Here is a 10,917-nt window from a genome sequence, read left to right as displayed (position 1 = left end):
CCATCGATTCTAAATGACAGCTTTGCAGGATAGAGTAATCTTGGTTGTAGGTTCTTGCTTTTCATCACTCTGAATATTTCTTGCCACTCCCTTCTGGCCTGCAAAGTTTCCTTTGAGAAATCAGCTGACAGCCTTATGGGAACTCCCTTGTAGGTAACTAGCTGCCTTTCTCTTGCTGCTTTTAAGATTCTCTCTTTGTCTTGAACCTTTTGCATTTTGATGATGATGTGTCTTGGTGTGGGCCTCTTGTGGTTCCTCTTGTTTGGGACTCTCTGTGCTTCCTGGACTTGTATGTCTCTTTCCTTCACCAAGTTAGGAAAGTTTTCTGCCATTATTGTTTCAAACAGGTTTTCAATTTCTTGTTCTCTCTCTTCTCCTTCTGGCACCCTCAAGATGCAAATGTTGGCACGCTTGAAGTTGTCCCAGAGGCTCCTTACACTATCCTCATTTTTTTGGATTCCTTTTTCTTTTTGCTGTTCTGATTGGGCGTTTTTTACTTCCTTATATTCCAAATCAATGGTTTGCTTCTTGGATTTACGTACTCTACTACTGAATCTTTGTAAATTATTCTTTATTTCAGTTAAAGCCTCCTTCGTTTCTAACTGTGCATCGATCATTTCTGACTGGTCCTTTTTTATGCTCTTGAGGCCCTCACTGAGTTCATTGAGCATCCTTATAAGCAGTATTTTGAACTCAGCATCTGTTAGGTTGATTATCTCCATTTCGCTTAGTTCTTTTCTTGAGGTTTTGTTCTGTTCTTTCATTTGGGACCTGTTTCTTTGTCTCCTCATTTTGGCTGCCTCCCTGTGTTTGTTTCTGTGTATTACTTAACGAGCGGTATGGGGCTAGCTGAGACCAGATGCTGCTCATTTGAAAAAATTAGGAAAAACCTGAAGCACGATCCAAGACAGGCCAATCTTATGGTTAAGCAAGTGGCAACAGCTTGGGTGGACCTGAAAGTTGGGTGGGGTGGGGTGGGGCGGGGCCTCAGGGAGTCACCTGGGCGGGGCTACCAGTGTGAGCCAGGTTGCTGGAGTCCCAGGTATGGCGGCTGTCTGCCGCCTCAGGGAAGGGCTCACCAAAGGAACAAAGGCCTCTGACAGCATGTTTGTCCCTGAGAAAGCCCCCTCTCCAGCCCTCGCTCCAGTACCAAACAGCTCAGTTCTTCACTGGTGCCGCTCAAGCTGCCTCCCCTCCAAGCTTAGAGGGAGAGAGTCCGATAAGTCCATGCATGGGCCCTTTAAGGAGCTGCCTGGGGCTCCAGGCGCTTCAGCTTCCCTGATCCTCAGTTCCTGCTGGTTTTTCCAGCCAGAAGTTATGGGGACTTCTCTTCCTGGCACTGGAACCCTGAGTGGGGCACCTGGTGTGGGACGGGGACTCCTCAGTCCTGAGGAAGGACCTTCCCAGCCGAGGTGTCCTCCTGATTTTTATCCGCCACACGTGGGTGTGGGACCAGCCTGTCTCACCGTCTCGCAGCTGCCACTCGCGCCTCCGCCCCTCCTACCAGTCTGGATGTGGCTGCTTCTTTAATTCCGTAGTTGTAGGACTTCCATTCAGCTTGATTTCAGGCGGTTTTGAATGATGGTTGTTCTGTAGTTTAGTTGTAACTTGGATGTGGTTGTGGGAGGACGTGATACAGCGTTTACCTACGCCGACATCTTGACTGGAAGTCTGTACCACATGTTCTTTATCCATTCTATTGATGGACATTTAGGTTGCTTCCATATCTTGGCTAATGTAAATAATGCTGCAGTGAACATAGGAGTGCATGTGTTTTTGAATTAATGCTTTGGATTTCTTTTGATAAATACCCAGAAGAAGAATTGCTGGGTCATATGGGAGTTCTATTTTTAATTTTTGAGGAACCTCCACACTGTTCTTCATAGTGGCTGCACCGATTTATAATCCCAACAGTGCATAAGGGTTCACTTGCTGTTTGTTGATTTATTGATGATAGTCATTCTAACGGGTGTGAGGTGACATTTCATTGTGGTTCTAATTTGCATTTTTGTTATGATTAGTGAGGTTGAGCATCTTTTCATATGTCTGTTGGCCATCTATATGTCCTTGTTGGGGAAATGTCTATTCAGGTCCTCTGCCCATTTTTTAATTGGAGTGTTAGGTTTTTTTGGTATGTAAATGTGATTGTTTTCTTATTTCTTTTTCAGATAATTCATTGTTATTGTATAGAAAAGTTACTGATGCATGTTAATTTTGTATTTAAATTTATTGGATTCTTTGATTAGATATACAGTCGTCCCTCACCACTTTGTGCTTTGACTTTTGCGGTTTCACTCCAAGCGGGAAGTGGCAAGGATCGACTGTGTACATAAAGAATCCTACTCGCGGAAATTCGTTTCTTGTGGTAGAGTCTGGAACTGATTAACCGCAATACTTGAGGCCAATTGTAACAGTTTCTTGGTGGAATCTTTAGGGTTTTCTATGTGTAAAATTATATCATCTGCAAATAGAGACAGTTATACAGTGGACCCTTGAACAATGCAGGGATTAGGGGTGCTGACTCCCTGTGTAGTGGAAAATCCATGTATCCACTTATCTACTAATAGCCTACTGTTGACTGGAAGCCTTACCAATAATATAAACAGCCAATTAATAAATATTTTGTATGTGTATTATATACTGTATTTCGGAAAAGAAAATGTTATTAAGAGCATCATAAGGCCCTAGCCGGTTTGGCTCAGCGGTACAGCATCGGCCCACGAACCAAAGAGTTGTGGGTTTGATTCCTGTCAAGGGCACGTACCTCAGTTTTGGTTCAGTCCCTGGCCCTGGTTGGGGTCTTGTGGGAGGCAGCCAATCAGTTTGTCTCTCTCTCTCATGTATATGTTTCTTTTTCTCCCTCTTAAAGATAAATGGAAAAAAGCATCCTCAGGTAAGGATTAAAAAAAAAAAAAAAGAACATCATAAGGAAGAGAAAATACATTTATAGTACTGTACTGTGTTTATCAGTACCGTAAATTTATAACATATGTTTATAAACTGAAAAAAATTGACACACACAGTTGAAACCCATCTTGTTCAATGGTCAACTGGACTTCTTCCTTTCCAATTTTGATGCCTTTTATTTTTCTTGTTTTCACTGCTCCAGCAAGGACTTCTAGTACTTTGTGGGATAGGATTGGTGAGAGTAGGCACCCTTGTCTTGTTATTGATCTTAGAGGAAAAGCTTTCAACCTTTCACCATTGAGTATAATATAATATTAGCTCTGGGCTTATCATATATGCCCTTTAATATGTTGATGTGTGTTGGTTCTATACCTAATTTTTTTCTTTATTGATTTTGAGAGAGAGGGGAAGGGAGAAGGAGAGAGAGAAACATTGATGAGAGTGAACATCAACTGGCTGCCTCCTGCATGCCCCCCAATGGGGATTTGGCCCATAGCCTGGGCATGTGCCCTGACTGGGAATTGAACTGGTGACCTCTTGGTGCATGGGTTGGCGCTCAACCAGTGAGCCACACCAGCTGGGCAGTGTTATACCTAATTTGTTAAGAGTTTTTACTATGAACGAATGTTGAATTTTGTCAAATGCTTTTTCTGCATCTATTATGATCATATGATTTTTTTCTTTCATTCAATTAATGTGATGTATCACACTGATTGATTTGTGTATACTGAGGCATCCTTGCATCTTAGACATAAACCCCATTTGACCAGGATGAGTGTTTCTTTACCTGTATTGCTGACTTTGGTTTGCTAGTATTTTATTGAAAATATTTACCACTATACTTATCAGGGGTATTGATGTAGTTTTCTTTTCTGGTAGTGTCCTTTAATGGCTTTGGTAGCAGGGTAATGCTGACCTTATAAAATGAGTTTGGGAATGTTCCCTCCTCTTTGTTTTTTTTGGAAGACTTTGAGAAAGATTGAGGTTAATTCTTTAAATGTTTGGTGAAAGTCATTTGTGAAGCCATCTGGTCCTGGGCTTTTCTTTGTTGGGAGATTTTTAAATTATTGATTCAATCTCCTTACTAGTAATTGGTCTATTTAGACTTCTTACTTCTTCCTGATTCAGTCTTAGTAGTGTTCATGTTTCTAAAAAATTTTTCATTTCTTCTACTTTGTCTAGTGCATTGGCATATAGTTGTTTCTGTAGTATCAATTGTAATGTCTCCTTTTTTCATTTATAATTTTGATTTGGGTCCTGTCTTTTCATGGTTAGTCTGGATAAAGGTTTATTAATTTTGTTTATCTTTTCCAAAACCAACTCTTAGTTTGGTTAATCTTTTATATTGTTTTCCTGTTCTCTATTTCATTTATTACTGTTCTAATCTTTTTATATCCTTTGTTCTAACTTTGGGTTCAGTTTGTTCTTTTTCTAGTTTGTTAAGGTATAGAGTTAAATTATTTATTTAGGATCTTGCTTTTTTAATTTTAATTTAATTTTATTTTATTTTTTATTAATTAATTTTTGTTACAGATGTTTCTCCTTTTCCCCCACTGATTCCCCCCTCCTTCTCCCTCCCTGCCCTTTCCCCAGATTGTTGTCCATGTCCACTGTTCATGCATACATGCATATAAGTTCTGTGGTTCATCTCTTCCCCACCACCCCCTCTTCTGGGGATTGTCAGTCTGTACCCCACTTCCACATCTCTGGGACTACCCCATTCCTCAGACTGTTATGTTCATTATATTCCACAAATAAGTGAGATCATATGATACTTGTCTTTCTCTGTTTGGCTTGTTTCACTTAGGATGATACTTTCCAGGTCCCTCCATGTAGTCTCAAAGGATAAGAGAGCTAGCTTTCTTACAGCTGCGTAGTACTCCATTGTGTATATGTACCACTGCTTTTTTATCCATTCGTCTACTGATGGACACTTGGGCTGTTTCCAGATCTTAGCTATTGTAAATAGTGCTGCTACAAACATGGGGGTACATATATTCTTTCTGATTGGTGTTTCAGGATTCTTGGGGTATATTCCTAGAAGTGGGATCACTGGGTCAAATGGAAGTTCAATTTTTAATTTTCTCAGGTAACACCATATTGTTTTCCATAGTGGCTGCACCAGTCTGCATTCCCACCAGCAGTGTACTAGAGTCCCCTTTTCTCCACAACCTCGCCAACACTTGTTGTTTGATGATTTGTTGATGGTGGCCATTCTGACAGGTGTGAGGTGATACCTCATTGTTGTTTTAATTTGCATCTCTCTGATGATTAGTGATGTTGAGCATTTCTTCATATGTCTCTTAGCCATTTATATGTCCTGTTTGGAGAGGTGTCTATTTAGTTCCTCTGCCCATTTTTTAATTGAGTTCTTTATCTTCCTTTTGTTGAGTTGTATGAGCACTCTATATGTATTGGAAATTAACCCCTTATCTGATATATCATTGGCAATGATGTTCTCCCATACAGTGGGTAGCCTTTCCGTTTTGATGATTCTATCTTTCGCTGTGCAGAAGCTTTTGAGTTTGATATAGTCCCATGTGTTCATTTTCTCCTTTGTTTCTATTGCCTTAGGTGATGTATCAGTGAAAATTCTGCTGTGTATGATGTCTGAAATTTTGTTGCCTACGGTTTCTTCTAGGATTTTTGTGGATTCATGAGTCACATTTAAGTCTTTTGTCCATTTTGAGTTTATTCTTGTGTAGGGTGTAAGTTGACAGTCTAGTTTCATTTTTCTGCATGTAGCTGTCCAATTTTCCCAACACCATTTATTAAAGAGGCTGTCCTTACTCCACTGTATGCTCTTGCCACCTTTGTCAAATATTAATTGAGCATATTGCCTTGGGTCCATTTCTGGGTTCTCTGTTCTGTTCCACTGGTCTATATGCCTGTTCTTGTGCCAGTACCAGGCTGTTTTGATTACAGTGGCTTTGTAGTATAACCTGAAATCTGGTAATGTGATCCCTCCTACTTTGTTCTTCCTTTTCAAGATTCGAGGTCTTTTTTGGTTCCATATGAACTTTTGAAGTACTTATTCTAATTCTGTGAAGTATGCCGTTGGTATTTTGATGGGGATTGCATTGAATCTATAGATTGCTTTGGGTAGTATGGACATTTTAATGATGTTCATTCTTCCAATCTATGAACAGGGTATGTGCTTCCACTTTTTTATATCTTCCTCTATTCCTTTTTTCAATGACCTGTAGTTTGCTGCGAATAGGTCCTTTGTTAGGATCTTGCTTCTTAATGTAGGCATTTATTGCTATGAATTTCCCTCCTAGAACTGTTTTTGCTACACCCCATAAGTTTTGTTATGTGGTGTGTCCATTTTTATAGTCTCAAGATACTTTTTTATTGCCTCTTTAATTTTTATTTTTTGACCCATTAGTTGTTCTGGAAAGTATTATTCAATTTTTATATATTCATGAGTTTTCCAGTTTTTCTTTTGTTATTGATTTCTAGTTTCATAGCACTGTGGTCACAGAAGATACTTGGTATGATTTCAGTCTTCTTGAATTTACTAAGACTTGTGGCCTAACATATAGTCTATCCTAGAAAATGTTTTATGTGCATTTGAGAATAATGTGTATTCTGCTGTTGTTGGATAGAATGCTCTGTATGTCTCAGCTCCACTTAGTCTATAGTGTTTTTCAAATATGCTGTTTTCTTATTGATTCTCTGTCTGAATGATCTATCCATTAAAGTTCCCAACTATTATTGCATTTCATTTATTTCTTTTTAGCTCTGTTAATTTTTTACTTTAGGTATTTAGGTGCTCTGTTGTTGGGTGCATAAGTATTTACATCTGTTATATCTTCTTGATGTATTGACTATTTATCATTATATAAATACCTTCTTTGTCTCTTTTTACCCATTTTAGTTTAAAATTTATTTTATCTGATACAGATATAGGTACCCCTGTTTTTTGTTTTCTTTTTGGTTACCATTTTCTTGAAAATCTTTTTCTCTCCGTTTACTATCAACCTATCTTTGTCATTAAGGCTAAAGTGAGTCTTTTGTATCATATAGTCAGATCTTTTTTTTTTTGTAAATCCATTCAGCCATTCTGTCTTTTGAGTGGGGAATTTAATTGGTTTATTTTATAATTAAGGACTTATTTTCTAAGTAAGGACTTACTACTGCTATTGTATTCATTGCTTTCTAGTTATTCTGCAGATCCATTGTTCCTTGTTTGTATTCTGCTATCTTTTTTGTGTGTGTTTTGATATCTTGTGGTATCAGTGTCCTTTGACTTATTTATCATGTTCTTTTATATAATTACTACAGGTTTTCCCCTTGTTACCATAGGACTTACATCAAATATCTTAAAATTATAACACCATATTTTATACTAATAATAGCTTCAATAGAATTTCTACATTTTTACACTTTTACTTCCATTTCCCCTCACATTTTAGTTTATTGAGTTACAGTAAATATGTATGTATGTATGTATTTATTTATTTTCCTCACCTGAGGACATTTTTCTATTTTTTGTTCAGATAGTAGAGTGGGAGGGAGAGCGAGGAAGAGAGAGAGAGAGAGAGAAACATTGGCATGAAAGGGACACATCGAGTGGCTGCCTCCTGCACGACCCAACCAGGGCCAGGGACAAACTGCAACCGAGGTACGTGCCCTTAGTGGGAACTGAACCCAGGTCTCTCTGGACTGCTGGCTGACACTCTAACCACTGAGCCAAACCGTCCAGGGCTACATATTTTTTAATATTGTGTACCTACTAACAGATAATTGTAGCTAAGGTTATTTTTCCTACATTTGTTTTTAAACTTTAAAACTAGTGTTGTAAGTAAATTATGCACCACCATTACCGTATTACAGAATCTCACTAAGTCTATATATTTACTAATACCCAGTGAGTTTTATACTGCCTTTTAATGTTTCTGTGAAGTTAACTAGCATCCACTTATTTTCTCTCAAAGAACCCCCTGTAGCATTTCTTGTAAGTCAGCTCTAGTGGTAATCAATTCCCTCAGCTTTTGTTTATTTGGGAAAGTCTTTTATCCCTCCTTCATTTCCAAAAGACAGCTTTGCTGGATAGAGCATTTTTGGTTGACAGTTTTTTCTTTCGTTGTTTGAATATGTCATCCCATTCTCTTCTTGCCTAAAAAATTTCTGCTGAGAAATTCAGATACAGTGATACCTCGGTTCTCGAACGCCTCGGTTTTCGACCAAATCGGTATTCGACCAGGAGATTCGAGAAACTTTTGTCTCGGAATCCGAACAAATATTTAGAACTCGAACTTCCGAGATGAGCCGAGTTGAGCCGAATGGCGTTCATTCGGCCCAGCGCGCCTTGCTTGTGTCATCAGTGTGAGTGCAGAGAGAGAGTCACGCTTTGTGGTGTCACGCTTTCCTATTGGGTTTCATTGCTTCGGTTCTCGAACAATTCGGTTCTCGACCGTCCTCCTGGAACGAATTATGTTCGAGAACTGAGGTATCACTGTAGTCTAATGTGGGTTCCCTTGCATGTAACTTCTCTCTTTTCTCTTGCTGCTTTTAAAATTATTTCTTTGTTTTTGACTTTTGACAAGTTATTCATAATGTGTCTCCTTGTAACCCTAATCAGGTTCACTGTTATTTAAAGTCCTTTGGGCCTCTTGGATCTGGATGTCTATTTCTCTTCCCATGTTTAGAAAGTTTTTAGTCATTACTGCTTTAAATATAATTTCTGTCTCTTTCTCTTTCTCCTCTCCTTCTAGAATTTTCCTAATGTGAACATTGTTATTTTTAAAATGTGTTTCATAATTGCCAAAGACTTTCTTTGCTCTTTTTTCTTCTTTTTTCTTCTCTGATTGGATAATTTCAAATATCCTATTTTCCTGGTTGCTGATTCTTTCTTCTGCGTGGTTGAGTCTGTTTTTGAAGCTCTCTATTGAAGTCTTCAGTTCAATTATTATATTTTTAAGCTCTAGGATTTTTGTTTTTTTTTTTTATAATTTCTGCTTCTTTGTTGAACCTCTCATTTTGTTCATGCATTGTTTTCATTTAATTATCTCTGTTTTATTTTAGTTAACTAAACTTCTTTAAGAGGTTATTCTGAATTCTTTTTATGACAGTCCATAGATCTCTGTTTCTTTAGGGTCATTTATTAGAGCTTTATTAACTTCCTTTGGTGGTATGATATTTACCTCTTTTTTGTGTGAGTGTGATACTTGATTTTTTACATTTGTATTTGTACATTTGAGTAAGTGGTCTTCTCTTACAGATTTTGTAGGTTTATTTTGGCAGAGACAGTCTTCCACTAGTCAGTTCAGTTTAGGTTTCTGTATGTGGCTGCTAATAATGTTCTTGGGCAGGTGGTGCCTGCTATTAGAGTCAGGAGTGGGAGGTTGGTGATGTGCCACTGGCTGAGAACAGCTGGATAGGCTAGCTTGTTTCTCTAGTCAAGTGAGGCTGTAAGAAGGGCTGTGGTCGTTTGGATTCTCTGGTTAGGTTTACTAGACAGTTGGGAATGGCTACTATGCTCAGCAATAGGTGGGGCTATGAATTTGCTCTGCTGCTTTTTGGGGACTCAATTCAGGCAAGAGTGTGTACTGAATATCCTGAGCAGATGAGGCTACTGGTTTTGCTTTCAGACAAGGAAAACTATTGGCTGTGCTCTCTGTTAAAGTGCCACTCTAAGCAGGGCTGCTGGAGGGCTATGTAGCTTCCCACGTCCTCTGGTAAGGTTCCTTGGTCTGGCAGGCTGAAGGCTGTATTTAGCAATAACTGAGGCTACAGATTAGTTTCCCTGCCTGGGTGCAACAGGAGAAGCAGCTCCAAGGTCACTAAGGCTCTGTGTTTTGGTCTTGACTCAAGCTGACCCATATACCAGGTTTCCTGGCTGATCAGGGCCACTGGCTTTATTCTGGGGGAAATCAGTTCTGCCCACCTACCTTGGCCCAAGCATTGCTACCTTACACAGCAGCTTCCAGGTGCTTGCCAGCTCCTCCTGTCAGTTGGGGCTTGGGGAATACTCCACAGCAGGTGGCGCTATGACTCGGCTCTCCTGCCAGTGTGGGACTGGGAGGGCCCATTTGAGGCAACTCGCAATTTTCTCTCAAAGGCTTTCTGATGTAGGAGTCATACTTGCAGTGGGTGAGGCTGACTCAGCTCTGCTCTCTGGGCTCTAGGACTGGCAAAACTTTTCATTTGAGTACCTGAATCTGTCAGATCTGAACCATGCCAAGTTCTTGAGGTCAGACTGTGCCACCATCTTGATTCTATGGATGAGCAAAGCTGCTGGTTGGGACTACTAGTTGGGCTCTGCAGTAGGAACTTGGTTTGCCAAGAGGCAAGGACCGGAAGCCCCTCTCCCCTTCTATGTCGCAATCAGATTCCCAGATTGAGCCCCCCAGATTCCTCTGCAATCCCAGAGGGCAAAACCAGAGTAGGGGCTCCCACAGAGTGACCCACAGGGCTGGGGTGGGGGGCCTGGATGTCATCCCTGGGCTCTCTTTTCTCACTGTAGCAACCATAGGCTCGGAGTCTGCGTGGTGGTATGCTGTGCTGGCCTGGAAGAGGAGCAGCGTGGTCAGTGTGCAGCTGCTTCTCTTACGCTTCTAATGCAGTCTCTCCTGGTGTCTGTGGTGCAGGGAGTGTTCCAGCCTCACCCCTTTGTTCTAAGATTCTGTCAGTGGTGTCTTTACTGTGAATAGTTGTTAGTTGTTGTTCTTGTGAGGGGGAGCAAAGTCAAAAATGACCTTTAACACCATCTTGATGATGTTACTCTTGCCACACTCTTTGATGATAGAGTCCCCAGTGTTTCTTTCCTTTGGTTCTAGCCAACCTGAGAGGGCTGCCTTTGTCACCTTTTCATCACTGGGACAGGGAAGTTAACTGGGAATCTCCCATTCTCTGAAGCTTGCTCTGCAGAGTGTGGGGTACCAGGGAAAGCTGGCAGCTGTCACCAGCATTTCATTGTGGCTGGGCTGAAGTTGGTACTAGGAATAGGGATATGTCTAGTCCTGTAGGAGAAACTGAATGGGCACCTAGATAGCAGGAGACACA

Source organism: Molossus molossus, unplaced genomic scaffold (genome assembly GCF_014108415.1).
Source record: "Molossus molossus isolate mMolMol1 unplaced genomic scaffold, mMolMol1.p scaffold_m16_p_1, whole genome shotgun sequence".
NCBI lineage: Eukaryota > Metazoa > Chordata > Mammalia > Chiroptera > Molossidae > Molossus > Molossus molossus.
Note: the sequence above shows the minus strand (reverse complement) of the source record.